This window comes from Myotis nattereri (genome assembly GCF_964212035.1).
Source record: "Myotis nattereri genome assembly, chromosome: 1".
In the NCBI taxonomy this organism is placed as follows: Eukaryota; Metazoa; Chordata; class Mammalia; order Chiroptera; family Vespertilionidae; genus Myotis; species Myotis nattereri.
The window spans coordinates 108,220,631-108,248,297 of NC_138075.1; the positions used below are offsets into that span (position 1 = coordinate 108,220,631).

The 27,667-nt window shown below is 41.1% G+C and overlaps 1 protein-coding gene across 2 annotated transcripts in view; it reads left to right on the plus strand.

The window, feature by feature from the left end:
* The window catches only part of HMG20A (high mobility group 20A), a 145,278-nt gene that overhangs the window by 21,071 nt on the left and 96,540 nt on the right, over positions 1 to 27,667 (plus strand). The window lies entirely within an intron of this gene.

Sequence of the window (27,667 nt, forward strand, 5' to 3'; positions counted from 1 at the left end):
AGGTGGACACCTTTCTCATTTCTGATGCTCTGGGCTGGGGAGACCAGCTTGGGGTTTAGACCCCAGAGTTCTCAATAGGAACTCTCCACAGCTGAGATATCCCTCCCGATCTTCAGCTGCTTTCTGTGGGAGCCTGACCACCACTTTCGCATCTCCAAACTTCCTTCTGATCTCTATGCAGGTTTTTTTCCTTCCTTGGTTATCAGGGTTCTTTCCAGCTAGTCTTCTGTTGATTTTTCCAGGTGGTTTTTCTATATTTTAGTTGTATTTTTAGTTTGGTCCTGGGAGAGTGTCAGTGCAGCTCTGTTTACTCTGCCACCATTTTTTACTTCTTAATCTCTTCTCCTTTTTAATAAAACCCATCCCACCAACTTACCTCCCATCTGGACACTATAAGTTGGTTCTCTGTATCTATGAGTCTGTTTCTGTTTGTTTATTTTGTTGTTTTGAGCCCACATATAAGTGAAATCGTGGCATTTGTCTTTCTCTATCTGATTTACCTTAGCACACTACCCTGTAGGTGAAGCCATGTTGTTGCAGATGGTAAGGTTTCATTCCTTTTTATGGCCGAGTACTATTCTGTTGTATTTATGTACTGTGTATTTTATCCGGTTGTCTATTGATGGGCACTTAGGTTGCTTCCATATTTTGACTATTATAAATAATGCTGCAGTGAACATAGGGATGCATATATCTTTTCTTTATTCTTTTTTTATTGAACTTATTTGGGTTAATCAAATTATATAGGTTTCAGGGGTACAGTTCTATAATACATAATCTGTATATTGTATTGTGTGTTCACCACCCCAAGCCAGGTTTCCTTTCAGGATCATTTAGCCTCCTGTATCTTTTCAAATTAGTGTTTTGGATCTCTTAAGATAAATATATCCAGAAGTAGAATTGTTGTGTCTTAAGGTAGTTCTAGTTTTAATTTTTTGAGGAACTTCCATACTATATTCCATAGTAGCAGCTCCAATTTGCTTTCCCACCAATAGTGCCCAGGTGTTTAATTTTTTTCACATTCTCACCAACACTTGTCTTTTTATGTATTGGCTAGAGGCCCAGTGCACGAATTCGTGCATGGGTGGGGTTCTACCGGCCCAGTGGAGGGACCCTGGGAGGTTGGCTGGCCAGTCCACCAAACAGCAGGCCAGCCGGGTGGGGGGGAGGGGCTGGGGGAGGTTGGCTGTGGGAACATACTGACCACCAGGGGGCACCAGAGATCTGATTGTGGTTTTAATTTTCATTTTTCTGATAATTAGTGACATTACACATCTTTTCATATTTCTGTTATCTGTATTTCCTCTGTGGATAAATGTATATTCAGGTTCTCTAATTAGATTGTTTCTATTTTTGGTGTTAAGTTCAAAGGATTCTTTATAAATTTTGGATATTAACCCTTATGGGATGTATCATTGGCAACAATTTTCTTCCAATCAGTAGATTGTCTTTTCGTTTTCTTGCTAGTTTCCTTTGCTGTGTGCAAAAACTTAAATTTGATTTAGTTCTGTTTCTTTATATTTTTTTGTTTTTCTTTCTCAATGACACAGCAATTACTAAGAGCAATGCCAAAGAGTTTACTACCTATGTCTTCTAGGAGTTTTATGATTTTGGGTCTTACATTTAAGTTTTTACCATGCCATTTTTATTACTATAGCTTTGTAGTATAGTTTGTTATCAGGTAACAGAAATTTGTCCTTTTTCAGTGTTGCTGTATTTTAGCATTATTTGTTCTAGTTCTGTGAAAAATGTCATTGGTAATTTGATAGATATGACATTGCATCTATCAACTGTTTGGGGTATTATGGACATTTTAATGATGTTAATCCTTCTCTCCATGAGTTCAGTATATGCTTCCATTTATTTGTATCTTCTTCAGTTTCTTTCTTCAATGTCTTACAGGTGTTTTATCTTCTTGGTTAAATTTATTCCTAGGTATTTCATTTTTGTTATTGTTACAACTGTAAGTAGGCCTATTTTCTTAATTTTACTTTCTCATAGTTTGTGAATATTAACTTTGCATTTTGCTACTTTCCTGAATTCATTTATTAGTTCTAATAGTTCTTTAGTGACATGTTTAGGGTTCTCTATGTATTGTTTCACGTCATCTGCAAATAATGAAGTTTTACTTCTGCCTTTCTAATTTGGATGCCTTTTATTTATTTTTCTTCTCTGATTACTGTAGCTAGGACTTCCAATAATGTGTTGGATAAAATTGTTGAAAGTGGACATCCTTCTCTTGTTCCTGATCTTAAGGGAAATGCTTTTAGTTTTTCCCTGTTGAGTATGATGTTAACTGTGGGTTTGTCACGTAAAGCCTTTGCTATGTTCAGCTATGTTCCCTCTGTTCCCACTTTTCTGAGAGTTATTAATGATGCTGGCTTTTGTTGAATGCTTTTTCTGCAACTGTTGATATGACCATATGATTTTTGTCTTTCACTTTATTTATGTGGTATATCATATTAATTAATTTGTAGGCGTTATACCAACCTTGTATCCCAGGAATAAATCCCTCTTGCTAATGCTGTATGACCAAGTATTGCTGAATTCAATTGGCTAATATTTTTTTTGAGAGGTTTTTTTGTTTTGTTTTGTGTTTTTTTGTTTTGTTTTGTGTTTTTTTTTTTTTTGGAGAATTTTTCATCAGGTATATTGACCTATAATTTTCTTTTTTTGTTATGTCTGTGCTTGGTTTTGGAGTCAGGGTAATGCTAGCCTCATAACATGAGTTTGGGAGCCTTCCCATTTCTTGATTATTTTTTTTTTTTAATAATTTGAGGACAGCCGAAACCGGTTTGGCTCAGTGGATAGAGCATCGGCCTGCGGACTGAAGGGTCCCGGGTTCGATTCCGGTCAAGGGCATATATCCGAGTTGCAGGCACACCCCCAGTAGGAGATGTGCAGGAGGCAGCTGATCGATGTTTCTCTCTCATCGATGTTTCTAACTATCTCTCTCCCTTCCTCTCTGTAAAAAATCAATAAAATATATTTAAAAAAAAATAATTTGAGGACAATACGTGTTATTTCTTTTTTATTTTTTAACTAGAAGCCCATTGCATGAAGATTCACGCAATAGGCCTTCCTTCCCCTGGCTACTGGCACCGGTTTCCCTCTGGCACCCAGGACCCAGGCCTTTGGTCCAGCTGCAGCGGAGAAGCCAAGCCTCTTCAGTCTTCAGTCTTCAGTCTTCACTCTGCATCTGCTTATGCAAATTAACCACCATCCTTGTGGGTTAATTTGCATAGCCACTCTGATTGGCTGGTGGGCGTACTGGAGTGACATCAATTTGCATGTTTCTCTTTTATTAGTGTAGACTAGAAGCCCATTGCAGGAGGATTCCTGCAAGAATAGGGCTTCCTCGGGCCAATCGCGCCACCAAGCCCCACTGCCCAGGGCAGCAGACGGGGATCCCGCCCGCCCAGGGCCGCACACGAGGGTCCCGGCTGGGGGTAGGGCTTAGGCAGCCCATTCACACCGCCAAGCCCCGCCGCCCAGGGCTGCACATGGGGTCCCGGCTGCGGCGGGGCTTAGGCAGCACACGGGGGCCCGGATAGCGGCTCACACTGGCCTGCCCTGCCTGCATTATGCAAATTAGCCGCCATATTTGTTGGTTAATTTGCATACGTGCTGATTAGCCAATGGGAGGCATAGCAAAGGTATGGTTAATTACCATGTTTGTCTGTTATTAGATAGGATTGCTTTTAGAGATGGAGGAAGGGAGAGGGTGAGAATAAGGGAGAGAGGGAGGGAGGGAAGGAGGGAGGGAGAGAGAGAGAGAGAGAGAGAGAGAGAGAGAGAGAGGAAGGAAGATCAGTGTGAGAGAGATACATTGATAGGTTGCCTCCCACACCTGATGGGGATTGGAACCTGCAACCTAGGTATGTGCCCTGACAAGGAATCGAACTCGTCATCTACAAATGCATGGAAGGACACTCCAACCAAATGAGCCACACCAGCCAGAGCTAGGTGTTAATTCTTTTTTACCTCTTTGGTAAAGTTCACCCATGAAGCTATCAGGTCCTGAACTTTTTTGGTTGTGAGGTTTTTTTTTATTACTGATTTGATTTCAATAGTAGTTACCATGCTGTTCAAATTTTCTGTTTCTTCTTGAGTTGGTCTTGGAAGATTGTATGTTTAGGAATGTATCCATTTTTTCCAGACTGTAATTTTTAGTATATAATTGTTCATAATATTTCCTTATGATCCTTATAATTATTATAAATTCTTACAAATTCTGTGGTGTCTGTTGTCACTTCTCTTTTATTCTGATTTTATTTATTTGGGTCCTCTTTTTTTTTCTTGATGAATTTGATTAAAGGTTTATCAATTTTGTTTATCTTTTCAAAGAACCAGCTCTTGTTTTCTTTGAACTTTTGTATTGTTGTGTTAGACTATTTTATTTCTTTCTCCTCTGAGCTTCTTTGTTTCCTTCCTTCTTTCTCCCTTTGGGCTTTGTTTATTGTCCCTTTCCTAGTACCTTTAGTTGTAAAGTTAGATTATGTATTTGAGATTTTTCCTATTTCTTGAGGTAGGATTGTATTGATATGGCTTTCCCTCTTAGAACTGCTTTTGCTGTGTCCCATAGATTTGGGGTTATTGTGTTTGCATTTGCATTTTCTCAAGATATCTTTGTTGTTGTTGTTGCTAATTTTCACCTGAGGATATTTTTTCCGTTGTTTTTTGGAGAGAGTGAAAGAGTGTGAGGGGGAGAGAGAGAGAGAGAAACATCAATGTGAAAGAGACACATTAACTGGTTACCTCCTACACATGCCCTACCTGGGGTGGGGAGCAACCTGCAACTTAGGTACTTGCCCTTGACTGGAAATTGAACCCACACAGTCTGACAAGGGCCAGGGCTTAAGATATATTTTGATTTTTTCTCTGATGCTATTGTTAACCCATCTACGTTAAGTAGCAGGTTAATTTAGTTTTTGTGAGTTTCTGTGTTATTCAGTCTTATTCCTATAATTGATTTGTAGTTTAATACTGATGACTGGAACGGTGAACCGAGGTGTTTTTCCTGGGATCGTGTCTTGCTACACTGAAGAATGAGCTCTGCACACCAGAAGATTTAAGCAAAAGTGTGGAACATTTATTACAAGCGGATTCAGACTCCCCACAAGGGGAGGGTGACCCAATAATGGGTTGTCTGTTAAAGCCTTGTAGTCCAGAAGTATATATTTGCTACAAGCCTGCTCTGTATCTACCTGTGTCGTCACCTGATTGATTCCCTCAATTGTTTTTGCCAAGCTACCTGAACTTTCCCTGTTTTTATGTGTTCCTTCTCTGTTCCTATGCTGAACTTTCTGTTTCTATGCATTCATACACCTTGTGACTATAGGCCAGTGATGGCAAACCTATGACACGCGTGTCAGAGGTGACATGCAAACTCATTTTTTTGTTTGATTTTTCTTTTTTAAATGGCATTTAAATATATAAAATAAATGTCAAAAATATAAATCTTTGTTTTACTATGGTTGCAAATATCAAAAAATTTCTATATGTGACACGGCACCAGAGTTAAGTTAGGGTTTTTCAAAATGCTCACACGCCGAGCTCAAAAGTTTCACCAACACTGCTAGGCTCTCCCTTGTTTTCCCATGCCTCCCACTTTGAATTCAGAAACATGTTGTTATTTCTGCTTGGTTAGTTCCTGTGATTAGGCTGCTCATACTGCCATGTCTGTCCCTGCCTGTTTCCCCTGCCTTTGTTTTCCACTTGACCCCTGCCCTATCTGCCTGCATGTCAATTAACCCTCTCAATACCATTGTGATCTTAGAGGATGCTTGATATGACTCCAGTCTTCTTAAACTTATTGAAACTTGTTTTTAGTCTGACATGTAGTCTTACCCTGAAAAAAAGGGATTTCAGAGAGGAAGGGAGAAGGAGAGAGAGATACAGCCGTGGGCAAACTACGGCCCGCGGGCAGGATCTGGCCCATTTGAGATGAATAAAACTAAAAAAAAAAAAAAAAAAAAAAAAAAAAGACCGTGCCCTTTTATGTAATGATGTTTACTTTGAATTTATATTAGTTCACACAAACACTCCATCCATGCTTTTGTTCCAGCCCTCTGGTCCAGTTTAAGAACCCATTGTGACCCTCGAGTCAAAAAGTTTGCCCACCCCTGGATTAGAAACATCAATGATGAGAGAGAATCATTGATCGGCTGCCTCCTGCATGCCCCACACTGGGGATCGAGCCCACAGCGGTTATGTGCCTTGACCAGGAATCAAACTGTGACCGCCTGGCTCAACCACTGAACCACGCCAGCCAGGCTGTATTCTTTTTTATTATTTTTTTTTAATTTTATTGATTTCAGGAAGGAAGGGAGAGAGAGCTAGAAACATCAATAATGAGAGAGAACCGTTGACCGGCTGCCTCCTGCACGCCGCCGCTGGGGATTGAGCCTTTGCAACCCTGGCATGTGCCCTTGACCAGAATCAAACCTGGAACCCTTCAGTCCACAAGCCCATGCTCTATCCATGGATCCAAACCAGCTAGGGCCAGGCTGTATTCTTGATATGAATGTATATTATCCTGCTTTGGGGTGAAATGCTCTAAAAATATCGATTAAAACCATGTGGTCTAATGTGTCATTTAAAGCCATTGTTTTCTTATTATTTTTCTGTCTGAATGATCTGTCCATTGATGTCAATGGGTGTTACAGTCCCATATAATAACTATTATTGTTGATTTCTCCTTTTCTTTTTTTTGTCTTGGAGAGTTACACAATTAAAATGTATTTTATTCTGTGTTGCAAGTAGGATTCTGAAACATTCTTGGAAAGTTAATGAGTAGAACCTGGAGAAGAGAGTGAAAAGCGTGGCTTCCATAAGCCTATAGATCTAACTTCCCAGGAAAATATGGGGTACAGGAGCAAGTTAAATAGCACCGTGAGGAAGTAGTTGATCAAATCAAGAATGTGGGACATTCCATAGGACATTTAGCCTGGGTTCTTTCAAAATTCAGTATCATGGAAAAGAATGAAAGGTCAGGGATCTGCTTTCGATTAAAAGAAAATGATGAGAATGCAATGAATGAACCATATTGGAACCAGATTTGAGGGGAAATATTATTAAAGCATTTTAGGGACAGTTAGAAAAATTTGAATATGGACTAATTCAATAAGATTAATGTTGTAGGCAGCGTGAATGATACCAAGTGTCCAAACCTGGATTCAGCAACCCTTGGTACTAGGGTTCTGGCTAGGAAAGAATTCAGAGCAAGACCCAAACTGTAAGAGAACATTTATTTTGTAAATCACAGAGGTAGAAGAAATAATTCCTAGAAGAGATGGGTTTAGGGAACAAGTTATGAAGGTAAAGGAAGGGCCCTTGGAGCTTGGGAGTGAGGAAGCTAATGGTAAAGTGCCTGGGGAGCTAAAAGGTAGGTGGGAAAAGGGAGGGGGGAGGGAAAGGCATGGGCTTTATCCCTGGAGGGAAAGCTCTGATTTCTCCCTTTTTACTGGTGAAACAAGACCTCAGTTCCTGGCTTCTTGAAGGAAAGATTTAAATTAAGACACAAAGTGTAGAAAAGCAAGCAAGAATTTACTGACAGAAGAATCCACAGGAGAGCCTAGGCTGGGCTGCTTTGGCTCACTGGGAAGTCAGAGCAGAGAGGGCTTTGGAGACAGGTTCAGGGATTTAGCCCAAGATGAGCTGTCACTGCCCTTTGTTCTACTGGTTGCAAGTTTGGTGGAGTCCCTTGGAGTTGAGGAGATAGGTACCTATAGAAGGAAGAACAGGGGTGTTTGGATGCAGGGAGAGGTAATGGCATTGGCATGCTCCCTGGAGGAAGAGTGCACTGTGACCTCAGGGATTTTAAAAGCTGGGTGTTTAGGGGAGGATGATCAATAGAATATTCATCAGCTTTATGCTGATGTACCAGTTAGATTTATTTTCTTAATTTGTCTTGTCCTTGGATGTGATTGGCAAATGCTACTAATTGGATTTCTGTTAACTATCTCCCTGAGTAAGATGATTTAAGCTATTTACCCTCTCGTTGGATAGGAGAGTGCAAACCATTTACTCTTAAGTGTCCTTGGTTTAGGAAAAATAGGATTTACTAGATGGTTGCAAACTGTTGTTTAACTATCTGTCTTAGTTTTCCTATTCTGCTTATCCTGGAATTTCCCTAGCTTCTTACTATACTATAATACCTTTATGTTCATCAATATTTGCTTTATAAATTTTGGTGCTCCTAGTTTGGGTAATATTTACCAGTGTAATATGCTCTAGTTGGATTGATCCTTGTATCATTATATAGTGTCCGTCTTTGTCTCTTGTTATAGTTTTGTTTTCAAGTCTGTTTTGTCTGATAGGAGTATTGCTACCTCAACGTGTGTGTGTGTGTGTGTGTGTGTGTGTGTGTGTGTGTGTGTTTTCATTTCCACTTGCTTGAAATATCTTTTTCCATCCCTTTACTTTCAGCCTCTTGTAGGCAGCATATGAATGAGTCTTATTTTCTTTTTTTTTTAATAAACATATACTTTATTTTTATTATTATTATTATTTTTTTATTGCTTAAAGTAATGCAAAGGGTATTACATATGTGTCCATTTTTTTCCCCCCGCCCTAGACAGTCCCCTAGCCTCCCCTATCCCCCAGTGTCTTATGTTCATTGGTTATGCTTATATGCATGCATATAAGTCCTTTGGTTGATCTCTTACCCCCCTACCTCCTGCCCATCAACCCTCCCCGGCCTTCCCGCTGCAGTTTGACAATCTGTTTGAGGCAGCTCTGCCTTTGTATCTATTATTGTTCAAAAGTTTATAATGGTCTCTATTATCCATGAATGAGTGAGATCATTGTTAGGTTAGGTGGCTCAGGAGGCAGCGCAAGAAATAGAGTCCAGTGAATCAGAAAAGAAAGGAAAGGAAAAGGTTTATTCTGCATCCCCGGGAGACCCACGTACCCCAAGGACAGGGCATGTGGATTCATGCCAACAGGGAGGGGGGCGCTTTTTTTATACTGCAGTTGGGTGAGGGGCGGGGACATGAGCTGAGGAATTCTCTGCTGCAGGGGATGGGCGGGGGTATGTGGATTAATGGAGAAGAAGCCTGTATCTGTGTCTGGCACCTTGATCTGTGAGAAATTCCAGGGGAAGTCCATTATCTTGTCACATGTCTGCATGTATCCGATCCTGGGCTCTCTCCGACCTAACAATCATGTGGTATTTTTCCTTCATTGACCGGCTTATTTCACTTAGCATAATGCTCTCCAGTTCCATCCATGCCATTGCAAATGGTAAGAGTTCCTTCCTTTTTAGAGCAGCATAGTATTCCATCGTGTAGATGTACCACAGTTTTCTAATCCATTCATCTACTGATGGGCACTTAGGCTGTTACCAGATCTTAGCTATGGTGAATTGTGCTGCTATGAACATAGGGGTGCATATATCCTTTCTGATTGGTGTTTCTGGTTTCTTGGGGTATATTCCTAGAAGTGGGATCACAGGGTCAAATGGGAGTTCCATTTTCAGTTTTTTGAGGAAACTCCATACTGTCTTCCATAGTGGCTGCAGCAGTCTGCATTCCCACCAGCAGTGCACAAGTGTTCCTTTTTCTCCACATCCTCTCCAGCACTTGTCGTTTGTTGATTTGTTGATGATGGCATTCTGACAGGTGTGAGATGGTACCTCATTGTTGTTTTGATTTGCATCTCTCGGATGATTAGTGACTTTGAGCATGTTTTCATATGTCTCTTGGCTTTCTGAATGTCCTCTTTTGAAAGGTGTCTATTTAGGTCCTTTGCCCATTTTTTGATTGGATTGTTTATCTTCCTTTTGTTAAGTTGTATGAGTTCCCTATAAATTTTGGAGATTAGGCCCTTATCAGATATGACATTGGCAAATATGTTTTCCCACACAGTGGGTTTTCTTGTTGTTTTGTTGATGGTTTCTTTTGCTGTGCAGAAGCTTTTTATTTTTATGTAGTCCCATTTGTTCATTTTCTCTTTAGTTTCAAGTGCCCTAGGAGCTGTATCAGTGAAGAAATTGCTTCAGCATATGTCTGAGATTTTGTTGCCTTTGGATTCTTCTAGAATTTTATGGTTTCCTGTCGTACATTTAAGTCCTTTATCCATTTTGAGTTTATTTTTGTGTATGGTGTAAGTTGGTGGTCTAGTTTCATTTTCTTGCATATATCTTTCCAATTTTCCCAACACCATTTATTGAAGAGACTGTCTTGGCTCCATTGTATGTTCTTGACTCCTTTGTCAAATATTAATTGAGCATATTGTTTTGGGACGATTTCTGGGCTCTCTGTTCTATTCCATTGATCTAAATGCCTATTCTTGTGCCAGTACCAGGCAGTTTTGAGAACTGTGACTTTGTAATACATCTTGATATCTGGTATTGAGATCCCACCTACTTTGTTCTTTCTCAGGATTGCTGCAGCTATTTGGGGTCTTTTTCTATTCCAGATGAATTTTTGGAGAGTTTGTTCTAGATCTGTGAAGTACGCCATTGGTATTTTAATGGATAGTGCGTTGAATTTATAGATTGCTTTGGGTAGTATGGACATTTTAATGATGTTGATTCTACCAATCCATGAACACGGTATGTTCTTCCATCTGTTTATGTCTTCCTCTATATCTTTTTTCAACGTCCTGTAGTTTTCTGAGTAGAGGTCTTTTACCTCTTTAGTTAAGTTCATTCGTAGGTAGCTTAATTTTTTTGGTGCGATGGTAAACGGGATTATTTTTATAATCTCTCTTTCTGAAAGTTCACTATTGGTGTATAGAAATGCCTCAGATTTCTTGGGGTTAATTTTGTATCCTGCTACATTGCCAAATTCATGTATTAAGTCTAGTAGCTTATTGATGGAGTCTCTAGGGTTTTGTATGTATAATATCATGTCGTCTGCAAATAAGAACAGTTTTACTTCCTCTTTTCCAATTTGGATGCCTTTTATTTCTTCTTCTTGCCGAATTGCAATGGCTAACACTTCCAGTACTATGTTGAACAGGAGTGGTGAGAGGGGGCATCCCTGTCTTGTTCCTGTTCTTAGGGGAAATTGTGTTAGTTTTTGTCCATTGAGTATAATGTTGGCTGTGGGCCTGTCATATATGGCTTTTATTATGTTGAGGTATGATCCTTCTACTCCCGCCTTGCTGAGAGTTTTTATCAAAAATGGGTGTTGAATTTTGTCAAACGCCTTTTCTGTATCCATTGATATGACTATGTGGTTTTTTCTTTCAATTTGTTTATGTGATGTATCACGTTTATTGATTTGTGGATATTGTACCATCCTTGCATCCCTGGGATAAATCCTACTTGGTCATGGTGTATGATCTTTCTGATGTACTGCTGGGTCCGATTTGCTAAGATTTTGTTGAGGATTTTGGCATCTATGTTCATGAGGGATATTGGCCTGTAATTCTCTTTCATTGTGTTGTCTTTACCTGGTTTTGGTATTAGGGTGATGCTGGCTTCATAGAATGAGCTTGGAAGAGTTCCTTCCTCTTGAATTTTTTGTAGTAGTCTGAGGAGGATAGGTTTTAGTTCTTCCTTGAATGTTTGATAAAACTCCCCTGTGAAGCCGTCTGGTCCTGGGCTTTTGTTTGCTGGAAGCTTTTTGATGACTGCTTCAATTTCTTCCATAGTTATTGGCCTGTTGAGATTTTTAGATTCTTCCTGATTGAGTTTTGGAATGTTGTATTTTTCTAGGAATTTGTCCATTTCCTCCAGGTTGTCTAGTTTGTTAGAGTAGAGCTGTCCATTATCTATTCAGCCATCCTGTGTCTTTTGATTTCAGTTCTTAATCCATTTATGTTTAAAATGATTATTGATGGGTATGTAGCTATTGTCATCATATTTGTTCTTTTTTTTAATATATTTTATTGATTTTTTACAGAGAGGAAGGGAGAGAGAGATAGAGAGTTAGAAACATTGATGGGAGAGAAACATCGATTAGCCGCCTCCTGCACATCTCCTACTGGGGATGTGCCTGCATCCAGGTACATGCCCTTGACCGGAATCGAACCTGGGACCCTTCAGTCTGCAGGCTGACGCTCTAGCCACTGAGCCAAACCGGTTTTGGCCATATTTGTTCTTTTTTTTCTCTCTCTCTTTCTTAAAGAAGTCCCTTTAACATTTTTTTAAAAAATATATTTTATTGATTTTTTACAGAGAGGAAGGGAGAGGGATAGAGAGCCAGAAACATTAATGAGAGAGAAACATTGATCAGCTGCCTCCTGCACACCTCCCACTGGGGATGTGCCTGCAACCAAGGTACATGCTCTTGGCCGGAATCGAACCTGGGACCTTTCAGTCCACAGACCAATGCTCTATCCACTGAGCCAAACCAGCCAGGGCCCCTTTAACATTTCTTGTAATACTGGTTCTGTGGTGATGAAATCCTTTAGCTTTTTTCTTGCCTAGGAAGCTCTTTATTTCTCCATAAATTTTTAATTATAGCCTTGCTGGTTAGAATAGTCATGGTTGTAAGTTCTTGCTTTTCATCACTGAATATTTCTGCCAGTCCCTTTTGGCCTGGAAGTTATCTATTGAGAAATGAGCTGACAATTTTATGGGACCCCACTTGCAGCCTGCCAGGGTCTGCAGACCTTGGACAGTTTTTAAGAAAGTTTGTAGTGTGGGTGCTAGTTGGGTGGGTAAGTGGGTGGGTGGTCCTCAGAGAGTCGACCAGGGTGAGGGGAGTGGTGGTCATCAGATTAATACACATTTAAATTTTGCCCCTGCGTTCACCTGCAGGCTATGGGTGAGGAGGACTCAACACTGAGACAATGGTGGTACTTACCCCAAAGCACACAATTCAATTTTCTGGAATGTCTCAGACCCCTTTAGTGCTGTCCCTTCTTGGAGCTTAGGTGAGTGTTTGCGAGGGAGTGTGTCTGTGTGCCGTCCTTTAAGAGGAACTCCTGGGACTCCAGCTGCCCTCTGTCTCACTGAAGCACTACTTTGTTCATTTACACAGCCAGAAGTTAGGGTGATTTACATCTCTTTCCAACACTGGGGAGCACAGAGTGGGCCTGGGACACACCACTCCTCAGGGGGACCTCTGCAGCAGAGATATCCCTCCTGATTCTCAACCACTACACGTGGGTGTAGGACCAGCTTGTTTTGCATCTTTGCCCCTCATATTGATTTCAGCTTGGTTTCTTTATATTCTTAGTATTAGGACTGGTAAGTAAAATGATTTTTAAAGCTTCATCATTTATTGACATTTGTAGATTCACTAAACTTTCATAGCTATTCTCAGGTCAATGACATTTTGAGCTCTTAAGAGTTTATAATATCTGCTGCTGGGTCTGAATAAATACTTTGCTGAATTTCATAAATTTCTGGTTGTGACTGCAGGCTTTTTCTTCAGGTTTTTAAAATGTAGATCACTGACTCTAGAGCTAGTGAAAAACTAGGAGGAATTTTTAAGTTCTTTCTATAGTACTGCAGCAGTGTACAAACATGGTATATTATGGTTATAGAGGGAGTGAGGAGACTTAAGTAAAAGGCACTCTACCATATATATAGAAACAGTCTTCTCAAACTAATTGCCATTTGCATACTATATTAAATAAATGTAAAGGAGTAGGGAGAAAAAAACATAATGGAGTGGTTTTATGTTTATTCCTAAAAAGGGGAAAGAGTAGCCTTTTTCTTTTGTTTTGTTTTGTTTTGTTTTGTTTGCCAGAAAGACCATGTAAGCTGTTAGCCATTTATTTCCTAGCAAAGCAAACTACTTTCAAATTCTAACTGGCAGATTTCTTCTCCCTGGTGTTTAAAATCTTTCTCTAACAATACATGCTACTGAGGATAATGTATAGATCCAAGAAAGGCTTTGCTCAACTGTATCTTTGTAGTCTCCTATTTGTTTAACAGTTTTATCTAACAGCAGTATCATTGGTAAAGAGTAGAGTAGATATAGATATATTGTTTATAATTTTTCCCTGCTATATCTGTATCACCATTGGTAGTTTTCTTTTGCAGAGTTTAATGTTTACTTAAGCAAAGTCTTTTTTAATATTTTTTATTGATTTTTAGGGAGAGAAAGAGAGAGAGAAATATTGATGTGAAAATGAAACATCGTTCGGCTGCCTCCCACACACCCCTTACCAGAGATTAAGCCCACAACCTAACTGGGAATCGAACCGGCAACCCTTCAGTACAAGGATGATGCCCAACCAACTGAGCCACACCACCCAAGGCATGATAAGTATTTCTTATTACACTAGAAATTATAACTCAGTTTTTCTTTGTAGATTAATGACTGTCATGTAATAAAATTATCCTGGTTCATAGGATTGGAATTAATATCTTTTTGCATCACCTACCTTAGAGTGCTGCCCTGTAGATTAATATTGTCACTCCAAGGGGACTAGGCAGAAGATTAAGGATGAATTGGTACAATGGCATCCTTGTTATTAAAAAATAAAAAATGCCTAGCCAGTAGTGAAACAGCAATTATTTTTATATTTTAAGGACATTATCCTGTTAGTTAACAGTTGGTCATCATCCAATAGCAGTACAAACATTTGAAATTCAGAACACTATATTTCAAGCAGAATAAGTGGATTCAAGTTTAGTAGTGCATCATTTTGTGAACATTTCAGAAAGCACATTATAGTATAATGAGTATGAGAGCATTTTTCCTCCTCAGTACTTTAATTCTTAATTAAATTGTCAGGGTGTTGTTGTTTTTTCAAACTATGCCCTCTTAGAGGATAGGGAAGGCATGTGTTTAACCTGGTGTTCTTAACTCTTAGCAGGCCTTCATGTTTATTATTTCAGTACTTAATAAATACACATAATAAAAAATGAATTGTAGGTGTAGTTCTTAACTTGCTATAATCTGTACTAGTCTGTTCCACACTTTGCTCTCATTGTTTTTTAAGCAAATCACATCACCCAAAACTTATAACCTACCATAGTCCTGAGATGTTGTGGGAGCCTGAAAAGAAGATTGAAATTTAACTGGCATCATGGGATCTCAGTTGGTTTAGCAATTTCTCCTACCTGACTTGGTAATACATGTATAATAATACTAAATGGCATCCTCTCTCAAGAGGTTTTGGAGTTTATTGCAACTGAAATTTATTTCAGAAAAGAAAATAGATACTATAATTAAAAGTGTTATGGGAGAGACTAAAAATTACTGTATATGATAATCTGTTAATTTGAAGACCTAAATTATGTATTTAAATATGATACTATGAAAAATTTTCCTAGTTGGAAAATTAATAGTAAACTCCATCATAAGTAATTATGTATTTTGAACACTAATCTTAGGATATTCATTAACTTTTATCTCTCTCTCTTTTTTTTTTTTTTAACAAACAAAGGTTTATTTTCTCATGTAAACAAGGGATCTAAAAGCAGTAGCATTTGCTCAACTGCTTGGTGAGGTCAGGAGCCAACAGACTGGTCTTCCCCTCAGGGTTGCAACATGGCTGCTGCAGCTCCTTTGCAACCACATCGAGGCAGGAAGGAAGGAGAACAAGGTGCACAAGCCACAGGGGTCTGTTTTCACAGGCAAGGACAAAGTTTCCCAGAGACCACTTCCACTTAATTCTCACTTGCTGTCACTGTAATTCCTTTCCCTAAAGGGAAAGTGGGAAAGAAAGGATTTTAGCTTTTTCCAGACGTTATCATGCAAGGCAGCCAGAACTGCTGTAGTTCTTTTTTTTTTTTTTTAATCTCTTTTCTTAATAATTGTGTTTATTTCCTGACATAAGATATAACTAGAGAAAGAAGGTAAGGGCTGCATTTTTTTTACTGAATAATTATCAACTCTATATAACAGTCTTATTAACAAGCCAGCTGAATCGTATTCCCTAAATGTATAAATTTGTAAGATGCTTCATATGAGAGCATAGAGGGTACCAAAGATATGAATTTATTGTAGAGAAGATTTAGTTGTGCTAATATACAGGGTGAGGCAGAGGTAGCTTTACAGTTTTTCATATGGAAATTAACACAATAATAAATAGTAATATAAGAATAAGGTCTGTGTTTCATGTACTCAACTATAAACCTACTTTTGTCCGACCCTATATTGTTTTTAATTTAAATATTTTGTGTTCTGTGTCATTTAAACATGTCAAGATTCCTTTTTCTGATACCAAAACTGGTTTAAATATCGTCATTCACTATTATGGGACCAAGTTTGTGTGTGTGTGTGTGTGTGTGTGTGTGTGTGTGTGTGTGTGTTTAAAGAGACATGTAGCTGATTCTCCCTGTCCTCACCTTTATTTCATTTTATTTATTTACTGGAGGCCCGGTGCACAAATTCGTACACCAGTGGGGACCCTTGGGCTGGCCTGCGTGATCGGGATGAAACCGGCTCTCTGGCATTCTCTGGGGGGTCTTGGATTGTGAGAGGCCACAGGCCAGGCTGAGGGACCCCACCAGTGCACAGTCAGGTCGGGGAGATATCTGGGAGGTTGGCCAGCCGAGGAGGGACCGTGGAAGGGCTCCAGGACATGTCCAGCCCATCTTGCTCAGTCCTGATTGGCCGGACCCCAGCAGCAAGCTAACCTACTGGTCGGAGCATCTGCCCCCTGGTGGTCAGTGCACGTCGTAGTGAGCAGTTGAGCAGCCTTAGTATAGCATTAGCATATTACTCTTTGATTGGTTGAATGGCTGAGCAGACACTTAGCATATTAGGCTTTTATTATATAGGATTTTTAAATATGTTTTTATTGCTTTGAGAGAGAGAGGAAGGTAGAGAGAGAAACATCAGTGGGAAAGAAATACATCTAAGAGCTTGCCTTCTGCACCTCCCTACCCACAACACTAAGGATTGAACCTGCAACGCAGGCATAATTCCTGACCACAATCGAACCAGCAAACTTCTGGTGTATGGAACAACACTCATGCAATTGAGCCACACCAGTTAGGGCATGGGACCAAGTTTTGTTTGTTTATTCTACGATAAAATAATGTATCCTTATTGTAAAACATTTAAACTTTAAACATTCAGAACAAGCATAACATCTATGCTTCAATACCGAATGTAAAAAAGTAAAAGTAGCCTGGCTGGTGTTGCTCAGTGATAGAGCATCAACCTATGATTCAGGAGGTCATGGTTTGATTCCCATTAAAGGCACATGCCCAGGTTGCAGGTTCGAATCCCACTGATTCTCTGTCATCATTGATGTTTCTATCTCTCTTCCTTTCTCTCTAAAATCAATACAAACATTTTTTTAAAAAGCAATGGAAAAAATATCCTCAAGTTAGGATTAACAACAAAAAAGACATTTAAACCAATAATTCTTAAATTGTGATACTAAATTAGGTAATGTTAAACTTTCATTGGTTTATACACATTTTTTAAAAATATATTGTATTGATTTTTTACAGAGAGGAAGGGAGAGGGATAGAGAGTTAGAAACATCGATGAGAGAGAAACATCGATTAGCTGCTTCCTGCACACTCCCTACTGGGGATGTGCCCACAACTAAGGTACATGCCCTTTTCCGGAATCGAACCCAGGACCCGTCAGTCCGCAGGCCAACACTCTATCCACTGAGCCAAACCAGTCAGGGTGGTTTATACACATTTTTAAAAATTAAGTAAATAGGTAGTACTATTTCACTTATAAGTTAATTTTTAAACTTTCAGCATTAGCTGTAAATAAGTAGATAGTCATGATAATACTAAATCCCTGAAATTTACTATTACTATGTTAACAAAACCACTGTAGAATCTTAGAGGCTTTTTTTCTCATTTATGCTATTGTCCAAAGTATTTTTGGTCTTAGGCAACTAGGCTAACACAGATTCCATTGTAATTTGTACATTTATAATCCCTGTAATATGGGGAGTGGAACATGGAAAATTGCTTATGGACTCTTAAACTTCCTACCCAGAAGTATTATATACCACTGAGTTGACCCTATGAGTTCCATAGGCCTTGCCTAATTTCATAGGTCTTACTGTGTTCTTGACAAAACTAAAAATATTTGTGAATAGCTATAATAAATATCACAGCTAACTTGGACAAGTTACCTAACCTCTCTGTGGGATCACATTGTTCACTGTAAAATAGAGCTCCTGCCCTAGCTGGTTTGGCTCAGTGGATAGAGCATCAGCCTGTGGACTGAAGGGTCCCAGGTTCGATTCTGCTCAGGGGCACATGCTTGGGCTGTGGGCTCAATCCCCAGTGGGGGGCATGCAGGAGGCAGCCAATTAATGATTCTCTCTCATTGATGTTTCTATCTCTCTCTCCCTCTCCCTTCCTCTCTGAAATCAATAAAAATATTTTAAAATAAAAATAAATAAATAAATAAATAAATAAAATAGAGCTCCTAATGATTAGATCTACCTCATGGTAGTTGTGAGGATTAAATGGGATAACATGTTAAACTCTTAGAATAATGCCTTAGTAAGTACTCAATATAATTTTGCTGCTATTACTGCTACCATTATTTTTAGGCTCTCATATGATAGACATCACACTACCTGCTTTTCATGGATTAATTCTTAAATAATAACTAAAGTAGGTACTATTACTATTCTCATTTACAGATGAGAAAACTTAGGTTCAGAGATATTAACTAACTTTCCCAGATTCCACTGCTGAAAAATGAAAGGTAGGATTTGAATTCAGAAAGTCTGATTTCAGAACCTTCAGTATTAACTATGACTCCCTTCCAGATAGCAAATAAATACTGACAGAAGAATTCTGAAATGTATACTGTATATACTATGGTTAGATAACTCTGTGGTGTGTGTATATGTACATATATATTCATGGTTATGACTTTTTTTATATATATACTAGAGGCCAAGCACCCGAAATCGCGCGAGACCCAGACGCCCACTACCCCCTGGGACCCAGACCCCCGCCGCACCTTGGGACCCAGACCTCCACTGTGCCGGTGGGCCCCAGACCCGCTGCTTTGTGAGACCCATCAATGCACCTCCTGGTGACCAGTTGTTTGGTCGTTCTGGCGTTATGGCAACTGGCCTTTTATAATATACACTAGAGGCCCGGTGCACAAAAATTTTTGCACTGGGGGGGGGGGCGCGGGGGGTCCCTCAGCCTGGCCTGTGCACTCTTGCAGTCTGGGACCCCTCGGGAGATAATGACCTGCTGGCTTAGGCCTGCTCCCGGGTGGCAGAGGGCAGGCCCAATCCCTAGGTGCAGCCCCTGGTCGGGCTCAGAGCAGGGCCGATTGGGGAGTTGGGGCGCAGCCCCCTCTCATACACAGAGCAGGGCGATCCAGAGGTTGTGATTCCACCTCAGTCATGCTCCGGGTAGGGCCGATTGGGGGGTTGGGGCACCATCCCCTGTCACACTCAAGGCAGGGTCAATGGGGATGTTGTGGCGCCACCCCCTGTCATGCACAGAGCAGGGCCAATCAGGGGGTTGGGGCATTTCCCCCTGTCACTCACAGAGCAGGGCCCATCAAGGGGGTTGGGGCTCTGTACCCTGTCACTCACAGAGCAGGGCCAATCAGGGGGTAGGGGCGCAGCCCCCTGTCACACACAGAGCAGGGCCCATCAGGGGGTTGGGGTGCCACCACTCTCACACTCAGGGCAGGGCCGATGGGGAGGTTATGGCTCTACCCCGTCACACACAGAGCAGGGCCCGTGGCAGGGGGGGAGGGGGGATTGGGGTGCCGCACCCTGTCACACACAGAGCAGGGCCGATCAGGGGGTTGGGGCACCGCACCCTGTCACACACAGAGCCGCAGGGCAATCAGGGGGTTTGGGCGCTGCCCCCTGTCACGCTGATCCCGGTGCCGGGAGGCCTCGCGGCTCCGCTGATCCCGGTACTGGGAGCCATAGTACCCTTTTACTATATAGGGTAGAGGCCTGGTGCACGGGAGGGTGCCAGCTGGTTTGCCCTGAAGGGTGTCCTGGATCCGGGTGGGGGTCCCCACTGGGGTGCCTGGCCAGCCTGGGTGAGGGGATGATGGCTGTTTGCAGCTGGTCACACATCCTTCAGGGTGGGGGTCCCCACTGTGGTGCCTGGCCAGCCTGGGTGACGGGATGATGGCTGTTTGCAGCTGTTCACACACCCTTCAGGGTGGGGGTCCCCACTGGGGTGCCTGGCCAGTCTGGGTGAGGAGCTGAGGGCTGTTTTCAGGCTGGGGGTGACTGAAGCTCCCAACCACTCCTTTTTTTCTTTTTTCTTTTTTTATTCTAGGCCAGCTTTAGCTTTGAGGCTTGGCTCCAGCTCTTAGGCCTCCTCTGCTGAAAGTAGGTTTCTGGACTTTGCTTACAATGTTGCCATCCTGCTGGCTGAAGCCTGGCAGGTTTCTGGGGTTTTGTTTAGCTTCTATGTTTGTTACATAGTTGCTTGCAGTTCAGAGGCCTGCAGCGGCAGGCGGGGAAGGTTGGAGTCCTCCGTCACTGAAGCAAGCAAGCCTCATGTTAGTTTCAAGCTGCCTGGCTGCCGGCCGCCATCTTGGCTGACAGTTAATTTGCATATTGCCCTGATTAGCCAATGGGAAGGGTAGCGGTCGTACACCAATTACCATGTTTCTCTTTTATTAGATAGGATATATATACACACACACACACACACACACACACACACACACACATATACATATACACACTTATTTTATTGATTTCAGAAGAGAGAGGAAAAGAGAGATAGAAACATCAATAATGAGAGAGAATCACTGATCGGCTGCCACCTGCATGCCCCACACTGGGGATCGAGCCCGCAAACCAGTCATGTGCCCCGCCTTGGAATTGAACCATAACCTCCTGGCTCATAGGTCAATGCTAAACCTATGAGTCAATGTGTTGTCATGTAATTGAGTTAACCGCATATTTCTAGCTAATAATAAAAATTTCTTATTCTGCTGCTATATAATAAAGAAAAGGAGTAGGAAGTCATAACAGTTCTTTTTCTCTCAGTATCAAAATTTGTGGTTTATCTGTTAGGAAGATGAACTATGTTACATGGTATTGCACTCATAGGAAATATATAATTGTTTTGAGAGTACATGATACTTTCCCCAGGTCTCCTATACTTTCAAATGTTCATTTTTTTGTGTTAAAATAAATGTTTTTTTATAAAATTGAATGCAGAATTTAAATTCACTCTTTAATATAAAATACAGTTTTTTAAGTGCCCCTATACTCTTCCTGCTAGATGTGTTTACTATACTTTGCCCTGTAGGGATAATTCTCAGTTGGGGGGGGGGGGGGATATATCACTAGAAATTATCTCTAATAGGCTCCTTTCAGCGATAATATAGAAACTCCTCTAAGAGAAGGGAGTAAGGAAAGTCTGGTCAGTGGGAATTTTTGCTGTGTGTTGTCAAAATAAATTTTAAATAAAAGAAAGTATATTCATATATTGCATGTGAAATTAAAATTTAAGTTTAGACTGACTGGTGTGGTTCAGTGGTTAATTATTGACCCATGAACCAAGAGGTCACCGTATTGGTCAGGGCACATGCCCAGGTTGCAGGCTCGATCCCTAGCAGGGGATGTGCAGGAGGCAGCCAATCAATGTTTCTCATTGATGTTTCTCTCTCTCTCTCTCTCTCTCTCTCTCTCTCTCTCTCTCTCTCTATCCCTCTCCCTTCCTCTCTATTTCTAAAATCAATAAAAACATATTTTTAAATTAAGTTTTTAAAAGTCTATGATCCTTTTTTTATATTTTAAAAATTAAGTTTTAAAAGTCATTCTTTTTTTAATGTTTTTTTTCAAAAATTAAGTTTAAAAAATCTATGATTCTTTTTTTAAAAAAATATGTTATCTACTGGGACAGGAGATAATGTCTAAGCACTTGATGAAAATTTCTTTGGTAGGGTAAGAGCCTGGAGGTTCTGTGTAGGAAAGGCCAGCCTTATCATATTGTGTAGGGTATTAATTTAAAAGAAAAATGTTCCACTTAGCCAGCATAGCTCAATGGTTGATCGTTAACATATGAACGAGGAGGTCAGGATTCGATTCCTGGTAAGGGCACCTGCTCAAGTTGCAGGCTTGATCCACAGTCTGGGGCATGCTGTGCAGGAGGCAGCCAATCAATGATTCTTTCTCATCATTAATTCTGTTCTCTCTCTCTCTCTCCCTCTCCCTTCCTCTCTGAAATCATTAAAAATATATTTAAATAAATATATGAATGAATGAAAGAAAAGGGGGGGGGATGGGGGAGGGAGAGAAAGAAGGAGGGAGGGAGGAAGAAAAATGATCCTAGGAAACTGGTGTTCTAGAGCTTTACATATACAAAATGTGAATTCTGTTGATTGGTTTATTTTCTGAGGTTTTGAGTATTGTCAGCTTTAGGATTCAAAATAAAAATAATTCTAAATTTTACATTTGTTATAGAACAGAAGATGTTCTTCCACCCTTCACTAGTAGACCCAAACACTAGACACTGAGAACTGCAGTGGAGGAAGATTAGCTATCTATATATATAAAAGCCTAAGCAACCAAACTAAAAGACCAGTCGACTGGTCGCTATGATGTGCACTGACGACCAGGTGGCAGATGCTCAATGCAGGAGCTGCCCCCTGGTGGTCAATGTGCTCCCACAGCAGGAGTGCAGCTCAGCTAACTGACCCGTGCCAGTGGCCCACCAGCCCAGCTGCAGCCACTCACTCCCCCTGTAGTCCTGCAGGTCCAATCTCTGGAAAACGGACCAGGTACTGATGACCAGCGCACCGACACAATCCCAACAGCACTGCCGGCCTCCTGGAAGTCAGCCTCAGGCATTGCGGCCACTTCCAATCCCTAGACCAGGGGTGGGCAACCCCTGGCATGCATGCCAAACATGGCACGCCAGTAACTTTTGCTGGTACACAAAACCCTCTCTTATAATCTTCCATTTACAATTTTTGTGAACATTTGAATGACATAAATGTTAAATTACAAGGAACTGGCAAGACACTTGATGTTATGTTTGGTTACATAAAGGCTTTTGAAAAGAAACTGGAAGTCTTTAAGAGGGATGTGGATGGTGAGAGATTTAGATATTTCCCAAACCTCAAGAGGCACATCAAAGACCTCCCAAAAGATGAGAGAACAGACTGTCAAAGCTTTCAAAAGCTGTTTTTAAACATCATCGAGTCAACTATTGAGCAGTTCTTCTTAAGATTTGTGAAATTCAGAGAACTGGAAGAGACAGCAAAATTCATGAGGTTTCCAGACAGCATGAAACTGGAGGAACTAAACTTACAAATGTTTTCATGGATAGACATGGCTGACTTTGAAATGCAGTTGATTGAATTTCAGACTAGCTAAATTTCTGGAAGCAGAAATTTATTGACCTTAGAGTTGACTTGGAAAACATTGAAAAAAAGCGATTAGAGACAGGAGTACCAGAGAGAAGTGTCGAAAACAAACTATTGAGGACTTGGAATGCCATTCCAGAAAATTTTTTCTGTTTAAAAAACTTTGCAACAGCATTACTCTCCATGTTTTCATCCACATGCGTTTGTGAATCTTTGTTCTCAGTGATGAATTTTGTTAAGTCTCGTAATAGGAGTAGCCTGACGGATGAAAGTAGTAGCTCGTGCATATCTCTGAAGGTCATGAAATATAAACCTGATGTAAAATCTCTGTCAACAGTGATGCAGCAGTAAAAGTCCCACTGATAATATCAAACGGAGTCATAAAGTTTTCTGTCAGACTATCAGTGTACATGTATACATTAAAAAATAAATTATTTTTCATCATATACTGTGTTTTTGTCACTCGAATGAATTTTATTATTTCTTCAAGGTTCTTCACATACATACACCTTAAGAGATATCAAGTAGGCGTAACATGTTCTCAAAAAATTAGGGTTGGCATGCAGAAGAATTTTGAGTCAGAGATTTTGCTGGTTTTGTCACGCACTCACAAAAAGTTTGCCCACCCCTGCCCTAGATGCTTCATAAGGAAGAAATGATATAAAAGCGGCGCTAACATCAGTGGGATGGATTTGGATCCCTGGCTGGCAAGGCCGTCCTACTACCCACCCACCCAGAGCCAATTGCATCCTGCTCCTCCACCCCTTTGGGATGGGAGCCAGATGCAGGGCTCATGGCTGGAGAGTGCAGCTGTGGAGGTGTGAGCCCATGGCTTCACCGCCCCGGCTTTATCCGAAAGGACGTCCAGAAGGACGTCCAGTCTAATTAGCATATTGTGCTTTCATTATTATAGATAGATAATGCCATCCAAGAGAATGGGAAGGTAATGTTCAAAAGCCCAAACTCCCAATGGTGTGTAGGTTATGGATTGTATAGGGCAGTGGTCGACAAACTCATTAGTCAACAGAGCCAAATATCAACAGTACTTCTTCAAAATAGACTCGCCCAGGCTGAAAACCGACTTCTGCACATGAGCCACAAAGTTTCAATCGCACTGTACGTACGCCCGCATGTGGTATTTTGTGGAAGAGCTACACTCAAGGGGCCAAAGAGCCACATGTGGCTTGCAAGCTGCAGTTTGCCAACCACAGGTATAGGGCAAAATCACAAGACACCAGAGGTGGGAGTTTCAGAAGCTATGGTGGAAGCTGATTGGTTAGAGGTGAGGTAGTGTAATCTATTATTTCTTCTGGTCTTTTTAAAAAATTTTTTATTGTTGATAGTATTACAGAAATTTCTCCCACCCTGCCCCCTTATCCTCCTCTTCCTAGCCCCTACCCACCCTGCCCCCCAGGTCTTCCATGGACTATGTCTATCTATATATATAAAAGCCTAAGCGACTATTATGACCAAACCACCAGAATGACCAGTTGACCAGTTGCTATGACGTGCGCTGGCCACCAGGGCGCAGATGCTCAATGCAGGAGCTTCCCCCTGGTGGTCAGTGTGCTCCCATAGACAGCGTTCTGCAGCCGGCCAACCTCTTGTGGTCCCTCCCCCTGGCCGGATATCCAACCTCCCGCAGCTTCTCCCCCCAGCTGGCCAACCTCCCACGCCCCCTCCCCTCAGCCGTTCAGCCAACCTCCTGCAGCACCTACCCCAGGCTCACCAACCTCCCATGGCCTCCCCCAGCTTGCCAGCCAACATCCCCCCATCTCCAGTTCCTGTAGCTAGACATTTGTAAACAAGGATCTGAAGTCCTGCCAAGTAGAAGTGAATGTTCTATCAGGAGCACAGCATGACTTGCAAGTGACTCACACTGGGTCAAGATTGCACACAATCTTGAGTTCCAGGAACATTTACCTCCCTGAGAAAGGCTAAGATTAAATAGTTGCGGGTGTAGAGCAGAAAGGGAGGGCACAGCTGCAAGTTGTCTTCAATACGCTATTGTAATAATATAGAACGGAACAAGATTTAGTTGATTAAATGCTGACGCACTAACCTTGTACCAAACCCCAATAAAAGCGATGGTGAGAGTGCAGAGTTTGCTACATGCCTGAGCAAGCTGTAGCCCTCTGTACGGCATCAATCATCCTGTGTGCTCATCTTACCTCTGCGTCTTCGGTTCATTAAACATCCCTCAACAGCTCCTGCCCCTGGCTGGCCAACCTCCCGCATCCCTGATCGGGACTGGGCAACATGGCCCTAATCGGCCCTGATTGCCGGCCAGGCCGAGGAACCCCACCCGTGCACGAATTTGTGTACTGGGCCTAGCATAAGCATATAAGTTCTTTGGTTTATCTCTTCTCATCCCCCCAACCCCACGTTGAGGTATGTCAATTTGACCCATGCCTCCATGCTTCAGTTCTTATTTTGTTGGTCAGTTCATTCTGTTCATTATATTCCACAAATAAGTGCTATCATGTTATATTTATCTTTCTCAGATTGGCTTATTTTGCTTAGCATCATATTTTCCAGGTCTATCCATGCTATCCCAAATGGTAAGAGAGCCTTCTTTTTTACAGTTGCATAGTATGCCATAGTGTAAATGTCTCCAAGTTTTCATTAATTCATCTACAGATGGGCACTTGGGCTGTTTCCAGATATTCGATATTGTAAATAATGCTGCTATGAACATAGGGGCGTGAATATTCTTTCTGATTGGTGTTTAAGGGTTTTTAGGTTATATGCCTAGAAGTGGGATTGCTGGGTCAAACAGAAGTTCCATTTTTAATTGTTTGAAGAAACTCCATACTATTTTCCATAATGACTGCACAAATCTGCATTCCCACCAGCAGTGAACTAGTGTTCCTTTATTCCACATTCTCTCCAGCATTTGTTTGTTGATTCTTTTATTTTTTTTTATTTATTTTTTTTATTATTAGTTAAGGTATTACAAATGTGTCCTCATCCCTCCCCATTAACCCCCATCCTCCCCCACACACACACACAAACTCATGGTCCCATCCCCCTGTTGTCCATGGCCATTGGTTTGGCTTATATACATGTATACCAGTCCTTCGGTTGATCTCTTCCCCTTACCCCCGCCCTCCCCTACTTTCCTTCTGGGGATTGATAGCCTGATCGCTGTTTCTCAGTCTTTGGGTCTGTCCCTTTTCATCAGTCTATGTTGTTCTCTATAATCCACAAATGAGTGAGATCATGTGGTATTTATCTTTCTCTGACTGGCTTATTTCACTTAGCATAATGCTCTCCAGTTCCATCCATGCTGTTGCAAAAGGCAAGAGTTCCTTTTTTTTTACCGCAGCATAGTATTCCATTGTGTATATGTACCACAGTTTTCTAATCCACTCATCTGCTGATGGGCACTTAGGCTGTTTCCAAATCTTAGCTATGGTGAATTGTGCTGCTATGAACATAGGGGTGCATATATCCTTTCTGATTGGCGTTTCTGGTTTCTTGGGATATATTCCTAGTAGTGGGAACACTGGGTCAAATGGGAGTTCCATTTTTAGTCTTCTGAGGTAGCTCCATACTGTTCTCCACAGTGGCTGCACCAGTCTGCATTCCCACCAGCAGTGCAGGAGGGTTCCTATTTCTCCACATCCTCTCCAACACTTGTTGTTTGTTGATTTGTTGATGATAGCCATTCTGACAGGTGTGAGATGATAACGCATTGTCGTTTTGATTTGCATCTCTCGTATAATTAGTGACTTTGAGCAGGTTTTCATATGTCTTTCAGCCTTCTGTATGTCCTCTTTCGAAAAGTGTCTATCTAGGTCCGTTGCCCATTTTTTTATTGGATTGTTTATCTTCCTTTTGTTAAGTTTCATGAGATCCCTGTAAATGTTGGAAATTAAACCCTTATCGGTGGTATCATTGGTAAATATGTTCTCCCATGTAGTGGGTCTTCTTGTTGTTTTTTTGATGGTTTCCTTTGCTGTGCAAAAGCTTTTTATTTTGATGTAGTCCCATTTGTTTATTTTCTCTTTAGTTTCCATTGCCCTAGGAGCATTATCAGAGAAGAAATTTCTTCGGCATATGTTTGCGATTTCGCTGCCTGTGGATTCCTCTAGTATTTTTATGGTTTCCCGTCTTACGTTTAAGTTTTTTATCCATTTTGAGTTTATTTTTGTGTATGGTGTGAGTTGGTGATCTAGTTTCATCCTTTTGCATGTATCTGTCCAATTTTCCCAACACCATTTATTGAAGAGACTGCCTTGACTCCATTGTATGCTCTTGCCTCCTTTGTCGAATATTAATTGGGCATAGTGGTTTGGGTCGATTTCTGGGGTCTCTATTCTATTCCATTGATCTATATGTCTGTTCTTGTGCCAGTACCAAGCTGTTTTAAGAACAGTGGCTTTGTAATACAGTTTGATATCTGGTATTGAGATCCCACCTACTTTGTTCTTTCTCAGGATTGCTGCAGCTATTCGGGGTCTTTTTTTATTCCAGATGAATTTTTGGAACGTTCGTTCTAG